This window comes from Microtus ochrogaster, chromosome 7 (assembly GCF_000317375.1).
Source record: "Microtus ochrogaster isolate Prairie Vole_2 chromosome 7, MicOch1.0, whole genome shotgun sequence".
NCBI classification, from domain to species: domain Eukaryota; kingdom Metazoa; phylum Chordata; class Mammalia; order Rodentia; family Cricetidae; genus Microtus; species Microtus ochrogaster.
Window position 1 is genome coordinate 58731738 of NC_022014.1, and position 26249 is coordinate 58757986.

Consider the following 26249-nt stretch of genomic DNA (forward strand, 5'->3'; position numbering starts at 1 on the left):
AGCAATAGTCATACATACATTGAGAGCTAAAGTGCAATCAAGAACAATTACAATTGCCTGTATTGTTTTGGGAGTCTCTGGAAAACCTCTAACCAACAAGTTGAGGAGAAATATTTTATACTGGACATTGGACTTTTCATCTGAGAACCTATGGCTACTGGGAGGAACATTATCCCCTGACTATTAGACTATTAGGATATCTAAAATTATAAATATTGTGTGTAGGTGTTTGTGTGTGTGTGTGATGTGTTTAGGAAGCATACAAATTGTGGGTGTTCATGTGACTTTTACAAACACACTTAGAATTATTTTTTTCTCAAATCCCTGTTCTCTCCAAGCCCACCCTGACACACCTTTTTCCACCTACGTGTCTCTATCAAATTCATCGGTAGAAATGTCTGCCTGGCACTTTCTCAATTAATAATAATGATTAATCCAACTGTGATGTCACCACTAGGCAGGTGAACCTGTGACGTGTGAGAAAGGCAACTGAACATGATTCTACAGAGCAAGCTATCAAGTGTCTGTCTGTACCATCTATTTAAATCATTTCCTGTTTCCATGTTTGTTCTTGAGTTCCTGTCCTGAAGTCCTTCAATAATGGACTATGATTTTCAGATGTGGATAAAAATGAACTCTTTCCAATTTGCTTTTTTGATTGTGGTGATTATCACCCCAGTGAAATGCAAACCAGGACAATAACTCACCCACTAGACCTCCTCTGTCTATGATGGAACTAAGGATTTGTATTTTACCAACAATGAGCAATACCAGAACATGATTTTTAATATTGTTGTTTTTCTGTCATATTTCACTGTTTCTTTCTCTTTACCCCTACAAAAGCATGAGCTCCAGAAAGGCTGGGACCTTTGTCATTGAAACATCCCTAAGGCCTGATATATGAGTTCTCAAATATATTCTGTGATTCAGTAACTTTGAGAATTTATTGAAAGATTAATCCTACGCTTCACAAATGCCATCCAACCCTAATATGTGTTATCTTCATCAGTTGCTCATTCCCCCTGCAAATCGTTGGGTTAAACATTGTCTGTGACATCAGAGAAACAAGACAATCTCTGGATTTCTGAACTTACACTAACAGTGAAAGCAGTGACTATCCGAACAAGGCAGTTTACGATGGTAAACTTTATCTGGTAAACGATAAAGGCCCACATTGGTAGCTTTTGCCAATGACAGACTGTAAATGTTTCTAAAATGGCTAATTTCAATGGTTAGACACTTAGCATTTCCTACAAGAATCTTCAAAATACAGCAATTGACTCTCATGAGCAGGTGTGAATTTGTCAGACAACACAGGTCACAGAGAAATGTTAAGCAAGAGCCTATGAGAAAGAATGTTAGGAGTGGGTCATATTAGTTTACAAGGAGTGGCTGGGTAACCTGTAGAGACTTGAAGGCAGTGGGGACCTCATTTCATGACTATCTGGAAGAAGATAATGGGAGGGAGAAAGAATTGACAGCATAAAGGCTGAAGACAGGGACACCCCTGGGACAAGAAGAGCAGCGTGGTTAGAGCAGACTGAGCAAGTGGTACGAACATAGTTTAGAAAAGATCAAAGACCCTTGAAACCCATTTCAAGGGCTTTTACTTTTATTCTGAATGAGATGGGACCCCTTTGGAACAGAGCAGAGGAATAACACGATTAATAATATATAGTCAAGCTGAAATATTCATAACTGTTGTCATGTTCTGCCTGAAAAATAAATAATAAACCTAGCATACAGCATAGGAACCCTACTGAAATCATTATGGACTTAAGTGCAAAGTCTTTTTATATACCTGCAGTGGGATCCTTTCGTTATGAATGTCAGTTACAGATGCATGAGCAGCAAATGATTCTGTAGATAAGTTAAAATACTTGTTTGTAGGTCGACCAATGACTTGTATATCTGAAAACACAAATGTGTATTTGGCGATTGGTGGGCTGTGTGGTAAACATCAATCTAGGATCTCAAATTTCCAGGGAGATTATTTTATGAGACCCCTTCTAGCTGTTAAGGACACACACACACACACACACACACACACACACACACACACACACACACACTGTTGCAGTGACAGTATAAAGTATATTCACAGGCTTTTATAGAAAACGGATTTTTAACTGTTTTTTCCGTGTTAAAAGTAGTTTTAATGAGCAATTTTCTGCTAATAGCTTTTCAAAGGACCACTTAACAGTGCAATAGCTGAAGACGAGTGTGGGAAACATTGGAAGGGACGTTTCTGAAATCTGTGTCCATAACCTGCTAGTCTTGGCATGTGAATGGCCCTAATGAGGTCTGCCCACTAGACGGTTAATATCCACTTAGTCTTGGTACAAACGCATAACCTGACGTGAAGGGGGCTCTGTGAGGGGATGTGAAGGATTATGTCTAGTGTATGAGGAGATGGAGAAGAAAAAAAACCTCACTGAGTGAGCACTTACCACTTTCCCAGCACACTGTTAAGCACACTGTTTACATCATCACCGCAGTTTCCACCGAGTTAAGTGCTATGCAGAGGTTGGGTTCAGAGAACTGTAGTGCCACACAAAGTCCTGTTGGCTGTATAATAAGTATTGCTGGGAATATACAGCTGCGTTCCCACCTGTCGCATTTTACTGCCTGCCGTTAAGAGCCAGAGGTAACGGCACTATACCATCAGAGTTGTTTCTCCTTTGCAAGTTTGCACATTAGCCCTCAAATCACTGGAGCTCAGAACAGCTGTATGCTCAAAAAAGCTGAGTTACTTAAAGTTCTTAGTACTTCCCAAAAGCCATCCATGAGACCACTAATTCCATAGAGTGATTATGATGTCTGGTAACCAAATCAGTAAGGAGATAGCTAACTAAATACATGGGACACACTTAATAAATAAGGTCAAATAAATACAATTTACAGATACCACAGTAGTGTTTTCTATGTAAATGGCAAGGCTGGAATATCACTACACAGCAGAACAAGTTTATTTGGTTATAGAGAGGATGTAAGAATCACACCCTCCTGGTCTACAGGTGGTGTTACCAGCTATAGTGAGTCTGTGCATTTAGATATGTGCGTGCCATCATGCATCTTGAAAAGGTTTTTGGGCACATCTTGATTTTTTTTTCTTAATAACATTAGTATCAACATTTTGTAATCCAGTCAGTGTGATTTCCCTTGAGGATACAATAAAGTACTCCCCGGGGCCAGAGAAAATGAATAGGGATGGTGAGGACATGCTCCCGGATCTGTCCCCCCTCCCCGAGTTTCTTGCTTCTTCCTTTCAGATGAGTTATTTTCTGGGTGTTAATTATAGAAATAACCCATTGGACAGTACATGAGGAAGGTATTGCCATAAAGAAGGAGCTTCAAAATTAGAGAGACATCAATTCAAACATTCCCGACCTAGAGACTTCTAGGGTGAGTAGTCATTTTGATTAAATAGCTCATTAATGTGTTTTTAAAAACCATGTAAACTGTTTCTCCTAGCCTTTTATATCTCTATACCCAACTTTTTTCACAGGTTCATGAGAAGGAGCAAAGTAGACAAATCTTTGATCTTTGCTATCACCTATAAGTTGGGATTTACACTGTAAAGTGTTCTCGACCTTCCTAATGTTGTGACCCTTTAATATAGTTCCTTAAGTTGTGGTGAGTCCCAAACAGAAAATAAATTTCATTGTACTTAATGATTGTAATTTTGCTACTGTTATGAATTTTAATGTTAATATCTGATATATAACCCTTGTGAAAGGATTATTCCAAGCCCTCAGAGGGTCATGACACAAGGTGAGAACCACTGATTTAAAATATTGCTGATGAGAATGAAATGACAATGTTTGGGAAGTTGTTGGTAGCACAACTGGCATGGAAATGGGCTAATGAATGAAAATGATAGATTAAAAATGTGCAAATAGTTCTCACTGATTGCTAGCTAGTATGCCAAGGAGTTCAAAAACCTAGGCTGTTTCTTTGGACACAAGTAGGGTGGATGAAAAATTAAAAAATTAAAAATTAAAAAAGTTAATTGTGTTTTTAATTCTTTTAAACAGTGGTGGCTTCTAAAGATTGTTCAAAATCTAAATAATGCAGAGTATTTGAAAGAAAGGATTCCATCTTAGAAGGGCATCATTACAAGTCACATGAAACAAGAATGCAAGAATGTTAAAATTCACTCTGGTTTATCAGATCAGATGCACAAGCCTGGAAGTTTGAGGAAGATATTGGGTAAGATATTGGAAGACTTTTTTTCTTTTTTTTTTTTTTTTTAATTTTTTTTTTTTTATTAAGAAAGAAAAAAAATTTTCCGCCTCCTCCCAGCCTCCCACTCCTCCCACTCTCCCCCCCCTAACTTCCCCCCCTCCTAACCCCCCCCCCCCCTCTCGAGTCTGAAGAGCAGTCAGGGTTCCCTGCCCTGTGGAAAGTCCGAAGTCCTCCCCCCTCCATCCTGGTCTAGGAAGGTGAACATCCAAACTGGCTAGGCCCCCACAAAGCCAGAGCTAGAAGTAGGATCAAAACCCAGTGCCATTGTCCTTGGCTTCTCAGCAGCCCTCGTTGTCCGTGGAAGACTTTTTTTCTTTCCTTTTTGGAGGTATTTTGTTGAGTACTATGCTCTCAATGGTCAGTTTTTTTAAATCTTTTTTTTTTTTTTTTTTTTTTTTTTAGAATCCTAGGCCAAGAGTTTGACAGGAGCACTATAATAGTGTGATATTCTGAAAGGCAATGAGAGTTGTAAGAGAAATTTGGGGAAGAGAGACGCTAAAATTGTAACACACTCTTATCAGACGTAAGACACACTTTTAACCTGAGTCTCCTAGAGACTGTAGGAGCACACAAAGGCTGCTTGGCTCTCCTGCCTCATTTCTAACAGTTATCCCTTATTCATTACACTGGCCATTCTTGCCCACCTATCTCACTCCATGCATGTTCTCAGTCTCAGTTATGAGGCCTTGATGCTAACCGTATTTCAGCTAATGAAAAAATTTGTAATGATGCTTTCCCCTATTTCCTGAGCGTTATTCCAAAGGTCATTTAAGAGGACTTCCCTGGACACTAACTTACAGTCATCCCAGATATTCTCAGGCTAACACTTCACATCAGGATCACTGCATGTACTATTATCTGAGCATGCTCTTTGTATTCATATTCAGTTACATATTTTACTGTCTGACACTACCCTAAGTTTCAAGAATGTAGACGCCATTTGTACTAGGTAGTTCTCTCCTTCACGGGCATAACTCTAAGCACCATGATTCCTGCCACCAAGTAAGAGCTCAGTGAAAGTTGTTCTGAATATATGTATGACTGAATATCACCATGAACGAAAACCTTCGAAGGATATGGAGAAATGGCAAAAGATAGCTTCATCAAATCAACAGTTTCATCCAGAGATAAAGGCGATTGTAACAATAATAATGTCAGTTGATATCTGTAGATGATTTTTGACATCTCTAATTAAAGGTTGTAACATTTTGCATGTAATTTTTAAAAAGTGGTTGCTATTCTGAGCAATATCTTTCAATTCTGGGCAGTGGTTATTTCAAATCACCGTAAAGGTGTGTTTGGTTCATGTCTCAAGAATTCTCAATCTTCATACATCTACATACTGTAATAACAAGTGACTTTTCAATTTCTATATGGGGAATTAATAATTATGTAGATTTTTGTTGTCTATTACACACTTGAGAAACAATAACCTCTTCTTTTTAATGGATGTCCAACAAAACATCATTATCTTTACTCTCTCCTCCAAACAAACACCCAAGTAATTACTTATGCAGTTTCATCTTCTCAGTGACAAATTTCATTAGTTTAAGGCATTTTTTAAATCCCTCAAATTTACATATTTGCTACTGCATTTCTAAGGATGTCAGACTCGGCTAACCCACAAAGAAAATGTCCAATGCCACTTCGTCAAACTCCTGTTCTCACCCAGTGCTCTAAGGACCACATATGACAAACAGAACAGCAATCACTAATGCAAAAACCCACTTGGTTCCCTCAAGGCCTTTCAGAAATCTTGATTGTTTAATCATTGTTCTTGATTCGTAAGGCTGGGTAGTCAATGGCTCCCCAAATGTGTCACATTGGACATTATCCAGATGGAGTGCCAGTTTTCATTTGAGATTAAAGAGGTAAAATTCACCAAGAAAGGTTTTCTACCCTCTCAGACTATAGCTCAACTTATAGAAGATGATAAATGAAAGTAGGCAGCCTGCTCTGCCCGTGCCTTTAAAGCATAAACTTCATTGAACTGTCAGTTACCAAATGAGGTGATTAACTCTGATGTTGATTAAAGTTTTATTCTATGTTCTTATTACTAACAAGCTTCTATTTTCTTTTCTCTTTAGGCGAGGGGTATAGTTCCTCTAATATAATCCTCACCGCATAAAGTTTTATTACTCCATTCAAGTTTTGAGGTGCACTTACAAGCACTATTTTCAATGGCATGTTTGTGAAATTAATGTACAATGAACATTGGGCAGAGGGAACCTAAGACACACGCACACAAACATTCTTTCTAGTGGTACCCAGGCAACAGAGACGTTCAGCATCACCACTGGCAGGTGTGTGCCTCTCTGTTTGATGTTTTGTTGTCCTGCCATTTCACCTCACAGCATAGTTATTGTTTTCTTTTAGAATTTGTGCTCCATATTTAAAGCAACATCATTTGACTGACAATTCTTTTGAACAATTCAAGTGAAACCAAGAGGGAATATAAAATAGCAAAAAACCCGACACACATTTGTTCATGCAACGAGGGAGCAGTTACTCTGAATGTCCAGACTAGGAAGGATCCAGAGACCAGGCTAGATACGGCTACAAATCGAGAACATTAGTATTTAGATCATAAGGATGATCTTGAACAAACATCACTAGACTGGGTTGAAGATGCTTCCCCTTCTGTAACTTGCATCCTATCATTCTGAAGTTTCCTGTAGTTCTTGCTCAATGAGAACTAAATGTTGGGTTTGATAGTAATTTCTCTTCTCCCTACAATTCTTTCTTTTCCACTCCTTATCCCATATATCTCCATGACTATAGATTGATTCTCAGATGGATGCCACCTCCTGTGGAATATTTTACTGACCATACATTTCTATGTGGCTAGCATACTATAATTGGATTGTGGGCATCTAGAAGCTCAGGAACCATGCAGAACCACACTGCTCATTACACAACTTAGATTCACCCTCCAGTGTTCAACAGAATACATGTCAACTATTCAGTACCTATTTCTAGAAGGAATCAATACTTTTCCTGGGTACAGGTGGCTCTGGGCACACAGGTATATTCAATAAATTGGTTGAAGTTTGTTGAAGAGTAAATACTATAGTGTGAGAAATAATGATATTCACAGAGGCGGTGCTAATGAAACAAGATCATTGACAATGATGTAGGATGGGGGTCTTCTCCATAGTACTCTATCCACCAAAGCCTGGCATACCCGTTTAGAAATTAAGAAAGCAGTTAATAGTAAGAACGCTTTCCCACATCCCTGCCTTTCATACCCAAGGGATTTAATGAGTTACACAAAAACTGGTTAATCATCCTAACCTAAGTAAAATGGGCAAGAGTTATTATGTTAATATTACAGAGAGGAAAACTGAGAGAGATGGGGGAGGGAGTAGTTGACTCTGGGTTTAGCAGTGTGTCAAGGAGAAATTGGCGCTTGGACGTGAAGTTTTAAACTTCCAGCCTTGGGCTTAGTCTTTTCTCACAGAAGAGGAGGTAAAAGAGCTGCTCCACACCCCCTATACCTGGGGAGGTTGAGTATCTCTGTTCTCTGCTTTCACCTCCCAGTCTGCACCAACATTGCCATTAAATTGATACATGCCAATCCCTTTGGTTTGAGTTTTTCATATATTAAGACACCAAATTTCGAAGGGAAGAAACTAGAAATGTGTTTCATTTTTACCATTTTCAAAATAAGGAAATGGAATCTCAGAAGTATTAGCTCACAATAAAGTCTGAGACTTGGAATTCAGACCTGGGACCTGTCCTGTGTGAAATCCCAAATGTTTTTCTATTCAGTCTCTTAAACATATGTATACAGGTAGATGCATCAGGGAGCCAGAGATAGGGTGTAAATAGGTGATATAAAGCACAACAAGCACAGATTTCTGGGAAATATGCCTGGTAAAGAGAAAAGATAGAAAACTCTGAAGATTCTAGGGAGCAGAAGCTAGATTTGAGCATGTGAAGATTCAGGATCCCAAAAGATGGGCTACGGTCAAGTTCAGTGCTCTTATTCCTTGATGCAGAGGTGGGGAGCCCAGATGCCCTACTATAAAGGCAAGCAGAGGCTACTGAGAAACCCCCTCAGGCATCTCTTCATATCCCTTCCACTGCAGTAAGAAACACAAATATCACTTTATCCTGTCTCATGATGTGCATATAAAACGATTAACAAATCAAAAAGTTCGTTATCATTCAGCTTTGATCAGGCAAATGTCTAATGACCCCCCAAATGAATACAAGTTAAAGTAACACACGCCATCCTACAATCTCTTTTCTATCAAACCTCATGCATTATAAAGGATTTTTCAACACACAACAGGTTTGGTACATGGATATCTGCATAAAGCAAGTTATATAACAATAAATCAACAAAATTACCTTGTGAAAAAAATGTATATATCAATACAAAAATCTTCAAATGTACCTTCTATCAAATAACAATGAAGGTTATCCCTAAAAAACAAGTCTATGGCTATCTTTCTTTTCATTGATCTACATTTTCTGAATCATCTGGAATAATCAGGCATTGTTTTTACAATGAAAATAACAAAAGTTGTTTTTAAGTAAAATTTAATTTTAATCTAAAAAAAATTAAAACAGGTGTCTCTTGGGAAAGAATGGGCTTTGAACCCCTGGATCCATAAAGCAGCCACCAGCTGCCAGCGAGAAATCTCAGCTTTAGAACAAGCCACACACTCTTCCAAAGCTCCGAGCATGTGTTCTTCCTCCCACCTAGATAGAAGCGATAGGATGTCTCAGTCTGTTCCCCTCCACCATGCACTGACGCAGCAAAAACGGAATGTGGAGGATTTCAAAAATGAAAAGAGGCACAGTGCAGCAAGAAGCACTTCCAGATGATGAAATTAGATCAGAAGTTAAGACAAAATGTGTTTAACTGGCTTTTAAAGAAATTTGGTGGAACACATTACTATAAACAGTGCATTTGGGCAGCCAAACAAACTTTGTCCAGAGAAAATCAATTCTAATCCCCTAAACAATGAGAAAAATTACTTTAGATTCGACATTAAATATTGTTCTTTTAAAAAGAAGCATTTCTATAACTCTGTGTAGAAATAGGAGTCAAAGGATGCCTTTGTTACCATGGTAACACTCTCCCTCAGAAGAGCCAAGGATGAAGTAGCATACATTCCCCCTGCATATATTTGGCCAATCAATAAACAAAGGACTCACCCTGCATGCATCACATTAGAAGAGTGGCCAAGGTGTTTATGATGAGGAAAAGGATGAGGAGCTTTCAAGAACGCTGGGTTTAATCACATAGAATAATTTTCAAGTAAGTACAGCTAATATTTTCTTCATTAGAAGCCCATTAAGAAGATGAACTGTAGCTAAAATGCCTATAGCTTCTTAAAAAGGGAAATATTCATTATAAAATTTAATATGTCAATGTAGATGAGAGTGACAAACTATGCCTAGGACAGAAAAAGAATGTGTGAAAGATACGTACCCCAAAGCTCTCAGAGTAAGGAAATAATAGTCAGAGTCAATATTTCCTGAGCATTTACTATGGGCTAAATTTGATCTCACTTTGTTATATGGATTATTTCATTACAGTTTTCCAAATAACTTCATAGCTTAGTACTATAAAAATTTCATGCTTGTTTTTAAAGTGGTGTAAGGACTATTATTATCCCCATTTTCTTGACAAGAATCTTGCATGGAAAGATTCCTGCACATAAGCGGAAGTCGTCTGTCTGATGTGTGTGGGAACCAGGGTTCCAATCCAAGAAGTGGGATACACAGGCTTGTCCCATACTCTCTGTCACACTGACAGGCTGTGCTGGTGGTCACCAGGACCAGTCCATGAGACTCGTCCCAGTTCCCATGACCAGCTACACTACAATGACTGTTAAGGTCTTTTTTTTTTTTTTCTTTTTTAGGATAAGGTCATTCCATTCGGATATTTGAAGATCTCTTTTGGGTGCTGGAAAATTAGAAAGTATTAAACCAATTTCCTTGTTGGTGCTGTTTTTCTTGTCTACATGCATATTTATGGTTAAATTTGACTTATAAATTATGTATAGTAAAATGTTCCAGTAAAGACTAATGAAGTTGAATAATTGTAAGTCTATATAACACTTGAACACAAGAACTGTTCCAACATAGCTGTCCATTTGATAACTGAGGTGGCTACTGTGTGCTCAAGTGCAGGCAGCATATATAACGTAGACACAATGGGCAAAGGATTGATTCTATTCACAGTGGAGGTGAAGGAAGGCTGGACAAGATTTGATGATACTATAGAGAATGCTGTAGAATTTAAAGCTAATTTTTCTTATTTCCACAATTTTCCATTGAATATTTTTGGCTATCAGTTGATCATGGGTAACTGAAATAATGTAAAGCAAACCCACAGATAAAGGGACACTATCATAGTTCCTGGGTATTCTTTTTAAACACATGTCAGAGTTACCAGAAGTAACATGTGCTCATGTGAATTTAAACTCACTCTCTCTCTCTGTCTGTCTCTGTCTGTCTCTGTCTCTGTCTGTCTCTGTCTCTGTCTCTCTCTCTCTCTCACACACGCACACACACACACACATAAACACACACTTCTCTTGATTTTGATTCTCCCAATTTTCCCCTGTTATCATATGAAATGGTAACAAAATGCTGACCCTAGCGATAGCAGAGGGAAACGTAATTCACAGAACAGTCAACTATGAGAAGGTCCTAAAGCATTGCCTTTCTGGGGCTGTGTTTCCTGTCCTGTGGTCAGGAAAAAAGTTAAGGTTATTTCTTCTGAAGTACTTTCCCAGAGTTCCTGCCCTTCATAGCCCTGTTTCTGTGACCTGGCCTTACTCGTGTCTGTTATGCTCTTTTTTTTATTTCTTATTTCCATTTTATTGAAAATAGATTATTTTTCTCATTCATTATATCCTGAATACAATTTCCCCTTGTTCCACTCCTCCCCGTTTCTCCCCACCTCCCCTCCAATCTATATCCACTGCTTTTCTGCCTCTTGTTATAATAGAACAGGCTTCTAAGAGATAACAGCAAAACATAAGGGAATAAAATATAATGCAATACAACAAAAACTCTTTTTTAAAAGTTACTTTATTTTCCTAACTGGCCAAGGAGAATACGTCTCCCTTTACTGGCTGTCCCACATGTCCCCTGCCTCCCAGGCAGTTGGTCATACAGCCTATGACAAAAACAATATATGACAAAAACAATACTCTTTTTTTTTGTTAATTTCTTTCAATTTTTTTTTTGTGGAAATTTGTTCTCCAATCACATGAACTTTAACATTGATAACTAGAGATTTTCATTTTTTTTCGAATGCTATTCTTTGTACTTTCCACTTATTTACTGTAGTTGACACTATTAGGGATTGAACACAGGGCATCAGTTATACCAGGCACATGCTCTACCATCGAGCCACAGGCCCAGGTGATGAGTGGGACAGCGACTTCCTTATGTGGTCCAAATGCCTCCTGATGCCTAAAATATCAATTGAATGAAAGAACAAGGAAAGAGGAAATGAAAAGGGAAGCATGTAAAATGCCAGTGATTTGTCAACAAACTGAGGGTATCGTGGTCAGGGATGTAGTTGTGTGAGAGAAAAGCAGATAAATTAAAAATAAAGTCCAATTACATAATAAAAGGAATTGTAGAGTTATTTCAGTTACTTCAACTTGAGTGATATCTTTCTGTCTCCCTTTCTGGGTTCAGTTTCATGAGGCATTTTCATTAGCAACATCTTTCAGAGAAAGGATGTCGTGTCTATTTTAACTTACTGCTTTTTCTTAGGTAAAATCATGAGTCTAGTCCCCAAATTTCATAGTCACCTGAGCATAACATGAAGCTCATATTTATGTCATCCATGGGGACTGTTTCTCTGAAAACTCCACCTGTGCCTACGTGGAGGGTCCCTGTCTGCAGTCACACAGACACTTTATGGCTTAATATGCCCAATCAAGAATGTCAATTGTTTGGATTTTTCCCCCCATCAGGACCACTGTCGTCTCAACCATCAGCTTCAGATTGAAATCACCTGGAAAGGTGTTTCATAAAAATCCTTTGCGGGGCCAGGAGAGAGAAAGCAGCCAATCTGAGAAACGATTCCATCTTGAAATTGGGAGGGAACACATTTCTCTTTTCACCCTAAGACAAAATTAGCAAACTGCGGGCTCCCTGGTCAACCCCAGAAGCAATGATATAGACTGTGATGGTGGCTGAATAGTGGTTTACATTTTGAATTAATTGGCAATGTTTAGACATCATTAGATTTCACAGTTTCTCTTGAAAAACCTGGCAACTCAGACGGTGTCCCCACGCCGAGACCATCTGCTGGAGCTGAGTTGGGCTGCTCTGACTTACAGGGGCATGTGCTATCCTGCACCCTGCTGCCACCGCAATTCCAGTGGCTTTACTCTTCAATGAGGTTCAATGTCATCGTCCCCAGAGCATCTCAGAACTGGGATGGCTCATCATTTGCTTCCTGGCCTAAATAGTTTCTGCAAGTATAGCTTGGGTACCAGCCAACCGGACACTTACTTCACAACCTGTCGGCAAGGTTCGTGGCTCCCTTCTGTGTGGTGACTTTACCCTCTTTTCGTGGGACTGTAATCAGAATGGCCTGAGGGACCAGGAACAGTCTGGTGTATCTAAGGTTGCTTTGGGAGTCGAAAGTCAGCTGACATGGACTTGAGTGGACATCAGCCTTGCCTTGGGCATTTAATTTTGTAACACTACTTATAACGTTAGGGTATTTTTCCCAAGCAGGTACGAACAGACAGAGCTAGAGGATACCCATCCCCAGGAGAAAACAATCCCAACCTCTTCTGCATTCAGTTTTCAACAATATTATAACTTCACTTTGAGTTTTTTCCTGAGAAGCAATTTCTCAGAGAAAATGCTAAGTGGCATATGAATGACTTCAAATAGAATTGGTTCTATGCACAAGGAAAAACATGATTATTGGTAGAGAATATGAAACAACATAGACTGTGTATTTCCATCTTCCATTTCAGTGTGTCAGAGCAGTTAATTCACGAATTGCCACACTTGATTATGTTTTAATTTAAAGTATTAGACACTCTCTATACATTATAACAGAACAAGCCAGGTACTCCTAAGATGTACACCAGGCCTATTTCGGAAAACTTCAGCTTATTCACTACTATTTGTGCTTTATTTCAAATAAATTTTCAATGATGGTGGACCAGACTGCCCTAGGGGGGGCTAATGTATCGACAGAATCCCTGGTGTCAGCTGTCTAGATGGCAGGGACTGAACTCAGTCATGACAATTAAAGAGAAACCTCAAATGCCTCCTGGAAAGAAATAGCTCACAACTGAATCATTGGTCGATATTTCTTACAACTACACAGAGTCATGTGACCAACCACCTGTTATTTCCACCCCCACATCGAGCAGCATGGTGGGTCATAAGGAACACAATGGTGACTTATTTAAAAACGCCTACCACATCTGGAGCCAGCCAGTAACGTCTTTCCTTGAACTGACCATTTCATTGCCCCTTTACTTGGGAAAGGTTTTTAAAAGGATAATTTCACTGTTTGTCTTGCTGCAAGCCTCTGTTTTGCTATCTGGAATTATCTTTCATTTATTTCCAGTCCATCCTGAAGGCTCCATTTTCCTATCTGTCCTACAAACCCCTGCAATATGAGTCCTTCCTCCCAGCTACTGTTAACGTGCACGAGGGATCACCCTGCTGAGGATCAGTCTCCCTTACTAACTTCTGGCATCCTAGAAGGTGAGGAACTGTCTTTGACCCTTCTCTCATTTGTAAAAGAGCCCACTACCTAGAAAGATCATTTCAGTCTTTCAATGTTTCCTTCAATCTGAAAAGGATGTATCGCACAACGAGTAGATATTTCCTGAGCAAGTGTCTTATTAAAAGACTTGATTAATTTAAATAATTTCTTCAACAAATATTAGCTGAGTGATTATTTCTGAATTCCAGCTCCTTCTCTGAGTCCTGTAACTCGATAGCATGCACTCAGGGATGTAGACAACAATGGTATCTCTAAATTCCATGTTGCTTATGTACAGGGGAATTTTCGTGGAGACAGATTCAGAGATGTTGACTTTCAGTTAATTTTAAATTCAAACTATACTCTATTGTATAAAAATCAGAACACCACACAGTGCCTTGCCACGACATATAATAATATAGCAAAGTTTAATCACCATTAAGTATCAGCTAAATGTGATAGTGTGTTCTTATGCGTTCAACACTGAAGGGGTTGACACCGGAAATCACAAATTTGAGACCAGTCTGAGCTACATAGCAAGGCCTTGTTTCAGACCACCCTCCACAATCAGAGTTTCCTATTTGCATATTATATGATTACTAAGTGTTATTTCACATATAATGAAAATTTTAACTTAAAAATTATCTAAAATGGACAAGTATTATAGAATTATGGCCTGTAAGTTGCTTTGTAGACCACGTTGCTTCGAACTTACAAAAAACTGCCTGCCTCTACCTCCCAAGTGCCAGGATTAGAGATATTTACCACCATGCCCAGGGTGTTTTAAACAGAACTGTACTGTTCAATAAAGGAACAACTTGCCATTTGTAGCTTTTGATCACTATATATGCTGGCTACTTTGCATTGAAGTGTACTCTAAGTCCTCATGTGTAATATAAGAACAAAGATGAAATTTATAGTGTCAAAAATAGATTATATAACTGCCTATTGAATATGTGGTTAAATGTTAAAACTAGTTTTGCCCATTTTTTAAAACATGATAATTAAAAATTCCAAGCTATGAGTATGGATCTCTCTGTATGCCTTTCAGAGTTTATCTAAAAATTTTGAAGAATGATCCATGTGTTTGTTTTCATAGCTCACTGTGTTACATATTATTGAAAGCCAATCAAAGACCCTCCACTAACCAGATGTTAGACACAAAGCCCAGAAACATCCTCCCTAAGTTTTTAGCACTTCCTGATGTGAGATTGAGAGATTGAGCAGCGATCTGTTGACTGGCATTCCTGTGCTCCAAGCAGAGTAGCAGACACTAATGAGCAGCTGTCTGAGGAAGAAGTGCACACAGTTCTTCTATGCTGTGCTGTGTCCATCTTTTTGCTCAGAGACAATGAGATGGATCCTCCTTGCTGTGTACCGTGGGTGGAGAGGCCAAGCCTATTGTGTTCTGCAATAACAACAAACTTGAGATTCGTGAAAGAACTAGAACATTCCCATCTAGACCCTTAACCAGGGAGAGATTGATCGATGGAATGAACCTTCTAAAAATATCCGTGACCACCACGCTACTTTAATGACTCTGTGTACAGTGTAGAAAGAATGAGATTGCTTTGATGAATGAAAAATAAAACCTACATTTCTTGGGAAGGAAGCATCCGTCTTTTTCTATTTGTAAATGCTGACGAGCAGAGTTTAAGGAGGGCTAATGTCACCCATTCATCTTAATTAAAGAGTTAATTGCTCGTGTATCCTGATTTAGTTAGTGGAGCTTGGTAGATGGGAAGCCTTGCCTCTATGTATTTTATTGACCAATGTAATGACATCATCAGGAAGGCTCAGAATTTATTCATGCCTCAGCCTATCTGCATAATGTTAATAGCCTTGGACATGATAAAACTTTCAAGAGGAAAGGCCTCGTTGTGCCAGGCATGGAATACAAAAAGAACAAAAAGAACAGAGGAGGAAGCTGCTGAACGGCTCACTTTGGCTATCCCTGGAGTGTTCCTTTGCAGTCTGCAATCATGAAAAGAGGTAGAAAGTCATGTTTGGTTACTGCTTTCCAGAAAGTGTTTGGGTGTGGGGTCATGGGCAGGTACTTACATGAACATATTGAATATTTGAAAGTTAACACATCATCTTGCTCTCTATCTCAGGGTGGCCTACGACTGGTTAACTATCTCAGGGTAGCCAGAAACAGGCTTACAACCCTCCAGTCTTAGCCTCCCCAGCCTCCCCAGTTCATGCTCCACCATGCCTAACTAGAAATATGTTTAAAATACACACACACACACACACACACACACACACACCACACACCACACACCACACACCACACAGATAAAACTCAGAACTAAATAGTTTACTCTTGAATTGGATGAAGAGGCTCTTAAATAAGCAGGGTTTTCAGCCCTTAAATATAATAATCCCCTGGTTCTCTAGTTTTCCCAGAAATAATGTGTTTAGATGAACTGAGAGGCTATTGCGGATCATGACTAATTTTAGAGTAACACCCTTTCTTAATACATTTTAAAAAATGGTAAAAAGGCAAAAAAAATCAAAGAACAGCAGGGGGAAAGTACTATCTGGAGGGCATACAGAGCAAAACACACGGAAATGATGTGCAGAGTTAATGGGCCTTTTTGTATCTTTTCTCGCGTGGAGCTACAACAGTCCTAGTTAAAGTTAATTAAAGTTAGCGTCCTTTTCTTCCTAGGAGGACAACTGGCTGAAAAATCAACCCACAGTTTTGAGCTGCTGATTACAATTAAATACCTCATTCACAGCAAGGTAAGTGCACACTGAGGTTACATTAAAGAAAGGTCCAAACACAGAAAGGAAGAGATAAAATTAAAAAGACGTGAGAGTCCTGGATAGCAGAAGGTATGGAGATCTCTCCCAAAGCTGAGGAACCTGAAGTGGATCGTAATTTTTGGATACATTATACACACTCTCCGTGTTTTATTTTGAACACCTGTTCAATGATGATAACAAAACTCCTTCTTCTATAGATTTACTGGGAAAGCGAGTGAGTGAAGCTAACATTTGAGCTCTGCCTAACCTAGGGAAGGCACTGGCTTAGATGTGAATCGTAGATACAAGCCATTCTACAAAATGTCCCCAAGAGGTCCATGTCTAGTAGCTTAGGTCCCCGGCTAGTGACAGCATTTGAAAGAGTTTAAAGACCTTTAGGAGGTGACACAGCTGAAGGAAGTAGATCATAATGTGTTCCTGGGCTCTTCCTACTACTATTCTTTCCTGTCTATCATGAGGAAGAGACACTGATTCTCCCCATTCTCCCGCCATGGTGATGTTCCTCCTCACTGGCTTACCCAGAAATAAAGTCACAATGGACTGGATCCTCAGAAACTATCAGCCAAAATAAAATTGTCCCTTCATTTTTTTTGGGGGGGGCTTATTTGGACAGAGCTCTGCAGAAGTACCAGTTGCATATCTTTAAGGATACTTTTCATAGTAACTCATTATGATGATTTCTAGAGTCATTTTAACAGTTTAACTCCTAGTCTTAACATAATCTTTTACCATTGTCCTCCATGAGTATTAACTGGCTTTACATTTACATAAGGAATTGATGTTGCTGTTATATATACCTGAACCTCCATAAACCTAGGCAGTATTTTGCTGCCATCAGCATTCTCCCAATGCCTACACCCATGTAGTTCCCATCTCTTAATATTTTTGTGGCCCGGGAAACTGGCCTAAAATTTTCAAGCTTTGAGTTTCATTCCCATCAGATGGCAATAAAAATAAGATAAGCATATAGATATTTTGAACATCGAATTAATCAATGGGTATAAAACCCTCCAATAGTATTGGGCACACAATGTAATAAGGACAGCCTTTCCTACTTTTCTTCCTTGAACCATGAGGAGAGGTGATGAAGCCAAAACAAGGAGAAAAGAATCCAGAGCGGAATGTGATCGAATATTAATGGAGAAATGGGATGAAATAATGAGTCTTTCATTCCTTCTTCCTCCTGGATTCTGAGTCTCCACATTGCTCATTTTTTCTGCAGCGAACAATGGTGGGGATGGGTATGTGATGAAAGCATGTCGGAAACCAAGTGTTCCGGTTCAGAGCAAGAGAAGCCCCTTTCCAGCTGTGGGTGATTAACTGAACATTACCAGACAGGTGGGATGTCTCTGGGTGGAAATCGGGGGAGATGATTGCAGGTAACGGGGACAGGGCAGCGTTTCTAAGGCAGTAGCACTGCCTGGCAGGGAGAAAATGAGCCAGCCTGATGCGCTACACTTGGAGGTCCATGGTGAGATGAAAGATGAGGTTGAAGGGTTGGGTTAAGAGATAAAAGTACTATGTTCTTTAGTGAGTAAAGGGCCACCGAAGTGGTGGAGAGAAGGGACTGTGGAATCCCAAATTAAACAGTATTTTAAAGCAATACATAAGCTTGAGATTCAGGACAAAATTAGCCAGAATAAATAAATAAATACATCTCATGTAACCTACTGTACAGGGGAAATGCATCTTGTGAGATGCTATAGACAAGATCTTAAATAATTGATTTAAATGAATTAATTTTTAAAACTGTTGAACTGCCTAAAGAAGGAATCATCGAAAGACTATATAGACATGTTCCAAAGTCTCTATCACGTTTCATCTTCAAGAAGTCTCTAATGAGCCTCAGCATGGATTGGGAGTCAGAGGTGCAGACAGTTACTGCATACCTCCTGGCTTTGAACCAGTCGATGTTAATATCAAGCCGCTCAAGTTTTTAATCCATGTCAGTAGATTTATATTTACAATTTGATCATGAGCGTTAGCACAAAGCACCGTCAGAAGCTTATTGGCAATAAAGGAAGTGGAATCACAGCAAGTGCATATGGGAAGTTTCTAGATCAAAGTCAAAAAAAAATGGAGAGGATGTGAGTGTAGGATCAGAGACTGACTGATACAATACAGCATCAAATACGTGATCGTCAGATAAAATCAGTGAGGTCTCACGGACCTGAGAGAAAAATAGGACCAATAATACACAATAGGTCAACAGGAGAAAACGACAGCCTACAGAATGGGAAAAGATCTTTACCAACCCTACATTGGACAGAGGGCTGATCTTCAAACTATACAAAGAACTCAAGAAATTGGTCACCAAAGGAACAAATAATCCAATAAAAAATGGGATACAGACCTAAACAGAGATCTCTCAATAAAACAATCTAAAATGGCGGAAAGACACTTAAGGAAATGGTCAACATCTTTAGTCATCAGAGAAATGCAAATTAAAACAACTATGAGATTCTATCTTCCACCCATAAGACTGGCCAAGATAAAAAACAACTTATGCTGGAGAGGTTGTGGGGGTAAAAGGAACACTCTTCCATTGCTGGTGGGAATGCAAACTGGCACAACTGGTTTGGATATCAGTATGGTGATTTCTCAGAAAATTAGGAAACAACCTACCTCAAGACCTGCAATACCACTTTTGGATATATACCCAAAGGATACTCAATCATACCACGAGGACATATGCTCAAGTATGTTCATAGTAGCATTATTTACCATAGCCAGAACCTGGAAACAATCTAACTGCCCCTCAACTGAAGAATGGCTAAGAAAAATGTGGTACATTTTCATAATGGAGTATTACACAGTGGAAAAAATAATGACATCTTGAAATTTGCAACCAAATGGGTTAGATCTAGAAAACATCATGAGTGAGGTAATCCAGACCCAGAAAGACAATTATCACAGGTACTCACTCATGAGTGGCTTTTAGACATAAAGCAAAGGAAAGCCAGTCTACAATTCATAACCCCAGAGAACTTAGACAACAATGAGGATGCTAAGAGAGACATACATAAATCTAATCTATATGGGAAGTAGAAATAGGCAAGATCTTGAGTAAATTGCAAGCATGGGGATCATGAGAGAGGGTCGAAGGGGAGGGGATAGGAAGGGAGGAGAGCAAAGAAAAATATATAGATAAATAAATAGATAAATAAATAAATAAATAAATAAATAAATAAATAAATAAATGTAGTTAGGAGCTCGCTTTGGTTGATGGATAGCCCTAACGAACTGGAGATACCGTTACTTTGTGCAAACTGAGGTAATGGCCCATGTCGGATTTCAAATAGCTACAGGAGTTACAGCTCTGCATATTAAGGCCAGGGCAGAGAAGGAAGCATTTTAGATATAGTTGGAAGTGACTAGAAGTCAGTCACTCCCCAGGTTAGACACGGGATTCTCATCCCATGAAGCCTTTACATATGAGAGCGAGGCCCCTGTGTCATGCTTAAAACTAGATCTTTGTAACTGAAATCACAGCGGAGGTGTTCATTGACAACTATATTGAAAAGGGCTTAGGCAGACCCTCAATTATGATTTCTCCCACTTGGTGAAGACGTAATTCGGAAATAGCATCTCATAAAGCTTTATTCTGCAGAAATCATCTTGGCATTCTTACCATGTTTTATTCTCTAGCTTCTTGTGGAACTTTCTTATTAGAAAAAAAATCCCACAAATCTATCCATTTATAAAATAAGCAAAAGTTAATAGGAAAATGTTTTTGAAAGTGAATTTATAAGGGAAAGAATGTGGCTAACTCCAGAAATAATTCAAAATGTAAAGAGAAAAAATTGAACACGTTGACATTTCATATACAAAAAAATAAAACCAGGAGCTGTAGAGAAGGCTCAGTATCTACTATGAGCAATGGCTTCTTTCCCAGGGGACCTGGTTTCAATTCCCAGCACCTACATGGCGCTTCACAGCTATCTGTAACTCTAATCCCAAGCCCTTTTCTTGCCTCCACAGGCATCATGCACACAAATGCAGATAAAACAACCATAAAAATGAAATACAAAAATCAAAAATGATATATAACCAGTTGCTGCAAACATGAGGTGTTATATAAAGAATAATGTTCCTCAATTTTGTACTCTGAAGTCTTGATGTCAGAACTTGATTATGTTGTCTGTAGGGGGAGCTGTAAGGGTGTCATTAAGTTCAAACGTGTCTGCAGGGTGGACTTAATTCAGCATAGCTGTGCTGTTCTGAGAAGGGCGTGATGCAGATATCCTGATCCAGAAGGTGGGTATCTATAGACTAAGCAAAGAAGCCTCTGGAGAAGCCAGCTCTGACCTCTGACTTTGGCTTTTAGGATGTTAGTTAATTAATTTTGTGGGCCATTCAATTTATGGAACTTTGTTGGGCAGCTCTAAGAGATAAAGACACATCACCCTAAATCCTTTAAACTTAACATAAGACAAATACAAGTGTCTTTTTAGATCACACTAGAAAGAGAAACTTGAGGCTTAAAAAAAAAAATCATACATTGGAATTGGGTAAACGCTGGATTCGAACTCATCCTCACTTGGCTCTACCCACTGGATGTAACTAGGTTCCAGATTTATCACTGCCCTTAAAAGACAGTAAAAACTAATGTGTGTTTACACTATCTCCTCCTTACACTTTTCATCCTTAGTTCAACGTAGAATAACTCACGGTGACACAATCATGCTGAAAAAGGCTCCCAAGGCTACACGGACATCAGTTGGTGAGCTTTCTTATTTTGAATCTTATTATCTTATTCTGAAGCAGATATTCTTTTAGATTTGAGGATTTTTTTTTAAAAAGTACAGGTTTGGAAAAGCCTGATAGGAGGATGGCTTCTGACTGCATCCACTAGCTGGAGAATAAAGAAGGAAATAGGGTAGGGCACTTACGCTGGCTAGCAAAGGGATTTTTGTTCATAATATCTTTTTACAATTAGTTTTTTGGGGGGCTAGAGAAATGGTTTAGTAGATGAGTCCTTGATGCTCTAGCAGAGGACCCAAATTTCCAAATTTGATTCCTAACACCCACTTGGTTGCTTAAAAAACATCCTTGACGCCAGTCTCATGGGATCTGATGCTCTTTTCTCACACTCTCAGGCACCAGACATACACATGGTATGTATGCAGCCAAGTAGACAGAACAGGCAAACACATCAAAAAAGTCTAGAAATAGGTTTTTTTTTTGAGACAGGGTTTCTTTGTAGCTTTTGGTTCCTGTCCTGGAACTAGACCAGGCTGGCCTCAAACTCACAGAGATCAGCCTGCCTCTGCCTCCCTCCCTAGTGCTGGGATTAAAGGCATGTGCCACCACTGCCTGGCTCTAGAAATAGTTTTTTAATTTATTCTTGGTATGTGTGTGTGCATGTGTGAGTGGTATGTGTTTCTTTGTGCATGTGTGTGATTGCCAACATGTGTGTATTTACTTGCCTGTGAGTGTCTGTGTTTGTGTGTGGGGGGTGGGTGTATGTATGTATGCCATGTTGTGCACACAGATGTCAAAGGATATCCTTGGGTGTCAGTCCTAACCTTCTACCTTGTTTGAGACAGGGTCTCATTGTTTTTCCTTTGTAAAACCTATATAACCTATGATATTCTTAATCACTGCCTCCCCTCTTTCCATAAAAATTCTAGAATGACAAATGCTGGTGCTACCATGTCTGGCTTTTATATGGGTTCTGAGTATTTGAACCCAGGTCCCCCTGTTTACATGATAAGCACTTTTATTTGCTGAACAATCTCTCCAACTTGGTAGCAAAGGTATTTGATAGTACCATGCAAGATATCCCAAGAAACAAATATAGAAAGCAAGAGAGACTAGGGAAAGGTAAAAACCAGGCTGCCAAAGAAAGTCACAACAGAGCCTCAGCAATAAGTAGGGGAAAAAAGTGACTGAGAAAATGTTCAAGGGAGCTCAAAGTCCAAAGAGGAAGATGTTAATCTCCCGATAAACATAACAAGGAGAGAGAAAAAGCAACTGAAATCTCATTCCACAGAACTGAAATGATTCAGTTGGGAGAAATAAATTCTTTAAAGATTCAAAAGAGAACAGACCAGAGAAATAAAGTGAAAGACAATCCAATACAAAAATAAATGACAAAGCAGCCAGAGAAATATTGTATTGACAAGAAAGATTGATTCTCCCCAGCAGAACAAGAGCCAGAGTGACGAGTGTGGGGGACTGTTGGGGGTGGGGAGTGCGGGTGGGGTTCTTGTTTCCAAACAGGAGTGGTTTGAGAGAGAACAAAAGCAATTAAGGAAAATAATCAAATGAAAATCAATTGAAAAGCAAGCATTATTAAGCTCTAGAGTCATCATGTTACAATTAGGCTCTAAGGTGGTTGGAAAAACATGAAGGGACATCATTACCTCCTTAAAGAAAGTCAACTGCATGACCAACAAATACTGCTGTTTAGACTTCTCACATATTTTGCTCAGTGAAGGTCATCAATAGTCTGCAAAAGGTTTTCTTGTAAAGCAATATGGTGGAGAGATTTTTAATAGCACATCAGTGTTTTGCAAAACTCAGTATAGAATTTAGTTCTCACTAGTTTCTTAGTACTTCTGATACTGGCTGGGTCATTCAGTTCTAGCTTTGTCTATTTAATTGACATGAATAGCCATTAGCCTGCTGATTTGAGAGTCCTCTGAACAGTTTTTCACAATGATGGAGCCTATGGTTGGGGCAAACAATTAGCAGATGGGGAAAAGTGTGTGTTCAGAATGAACCAAATCCATATTGGTATCCAGGCCCTAGTGCCTACCATCTGTGTAACCTAGGGGAAATGCCTAATCTTTTTGACCACATGTTACTTCACCTAAGAATAACAAATGTCTTATAGAGGTGGTATAAAAATTGAAGGCTAACAAAGTAGACACTCATTAATAAGAATTCTTCATCATGATACTAAGTCATTATCTGTCATATAGCATTCCTTTGCTAACAAAGTTTCCCTTTATCTAATTTTCTAATGTTGCTGTTACTATCATCGTTCTGTGGCTACAGCTGGCTTGGTAGCTGGCCGTACTTGTGTAAGATTTAAGCCTGGTTTTATAACTTTCAATAAATATTATTTCAGTTCTTTCTATGTCATTCTGTATAAATCTTATTTTTGATGTTGTATTTTCTGTTATTCGGGAGTTACTAAAATAGCTAGAGAAAGAGTCTGTTGATGACAAATAAACCACAATTTAGACAAAAAATAAAAAACATAATGATTTTAGTGTCAAAGAAACTACACTTCCAATTTTACCCTTGTTGTGTGCATCCATTCACTCATCAACTGATAATTTAAATGTGTTCCAGTGATGTTGTCACTCCCTGTTCCCATGGAGATCAAAGTCACTGCATTTTCCAATGCAGCCTTTATACTTTTGCTACTCTATGAATGTGCCAAGCTTCACACTGTACCTCAGACTCCAAAGGACTTCAACCTACAACTGCTAGGCTAAGGTCTCAAGTAGGCATATTATAGACATCTTCAATTTACCATGCTCAAAACTTAACTTCAGACTTATTGCCCAAGCATACCGCATTTCTCCCAGGGACCAGTTCCTAATGTTTCATTCTCTCCATGTGCTCAGACTAAAAATCGCAGGTTCTCCTTCGCTCCTTTCTCATTTTCAGGCTCTGCATCACACTCTAGCTCTTACGTTATACCTCTGAAATAAATGCAGAAGCTTACCACTTCTTCCCTACCCTCTATGAAAGCTGTATACTTTCCAGAATTATAATAATGCTTTCTAAACATTATCCAGTTTTCATTATTGACCTTTTTTTTGGCTACCCTCACTCTGTGATCACCCTAGGAAGATGTAAATAAAATCCTATCTTCCCTCTGTTCAAACTCATTGATTTCTCATTTTCCTCACAGAAAGAGTCATGGCCATAGGTAAGCCTATAAGAATCTAGAAGTTTTTTTTTATTTGTTTGGTTTTGCTCCCCCATTTCTTTTTTCTACTTATCTCCTCCTATATCTTACTTGCAATGCTTAGTTTTGTCAACTTGACACAAATTAGAGTCACTTGGGCAGAGGGTACCTCACCTGAGAAATTGCCTCTATCAGAATGGCCTGTGGGTATATTTATAGGGCATTTTCTGATTAATAATAGATTTGGGAGGACCCAGGATACTGGGTGTCATGCTACTCCTAGGGAGGTGATCTTGTGCTTTATCAGAAAACAAACTGAGAAAGCCATGGGAAGCAAGCCTTGGGAAGGAGGCCAAGGGAAGCAAGCCATTATGCAGCATCCCTCCATGTTCTCTGCTTCAGTTCCTGCCTCCAGGGTCCTGCCTGAGCTTCTAACTTGGTTCCCCTCCATGGCGGAATGGGGTGTATGAGCTAAAATAAGCCCTTACCTCACAGGGTTTGGCCAGTGATTTATCACAGCATCAGAGAGCAAAGTGGCGCATCCTCTCTCTTGGTCATGTGTGCTCTGTCTAGCTTTACTAGATTCCTTGCTATTCACATACATGCTAGACTCGTGTCCTCCTGACACCCATAAACTCCCTGTGCTTATAATGTTCTTCCCTTTAATGGGTCTCATTAGCATGCCAACTTTACCTTCAGGTTTATGTCCAAATACGAACAACATCTCCATGAAAACTTTTATGACCTCTCCCTACCCCTTTTCTGCTACCTTTTTTCCTACAATGCCTTTGTTGTCTAAAGTTCTATAGGATTTTAACTCATTCTTCTTTTAAATATTTTTTTAAGATTTATTTATTATGTATACAACATTCTGCCTTGATGTATGCCCGCACGCCAGAGGAGGGTGCCAGATCTCAGTACAGATGGTTGTGAGCCATTATGTGGTTGCTGGGAATTGAACTCAGGACCTCTGGAAGAGCAGCCAGTACTCTTAACCTCTGAGCCATCTCTCCAGCCCCTTAACTCATTCTTATACTTTTTTTTGGTCTCTATCCATCAGAAAGTCAACTCTACAAAGACAGAAAGGAGTATTGTTTAAATTTTTTAATTATTTCATTAGCATTTGGCGTATGTTTGTCTATGAATAAATATTTATTGAATAAATCTAATAAATATGTAGGGTTTTGAGGCGGTGATATTGAATATGATAAAAAATTCTTCATCTTCATAGAACTTAAATTCAATGGAGGAGGCATTACACAGCTATTATATTGCAGAAATTATTGTTGCCAACTCTGATTTTTTTTTTTAAAAAAAGAAGGCTGCCTGATATCAAGTGAATTGGCAATACTGCATTCTGATGTTCATTTTCTCATCTGGAAATCAATCCATCTCAAATACAGCTATCAAGGTTCAGTGTGATCAAGAGCATAGCACAATGGGCAGGAGAATTGGCATACAGAACACACAAAAAGTATGTTCATTTCCTTTGTTCTAGAAGAAGTTTGATTCTTGTTCTTTCATTGCCTTATCTTACCTCTGAAGTTTTCCACTTTTCATTCAATTGTATAGCCTATGACCACTTGCTCAGTGAAAGGTGCTACCTATGGAGTAGTAGGTCCACCTATATCAGTTAAC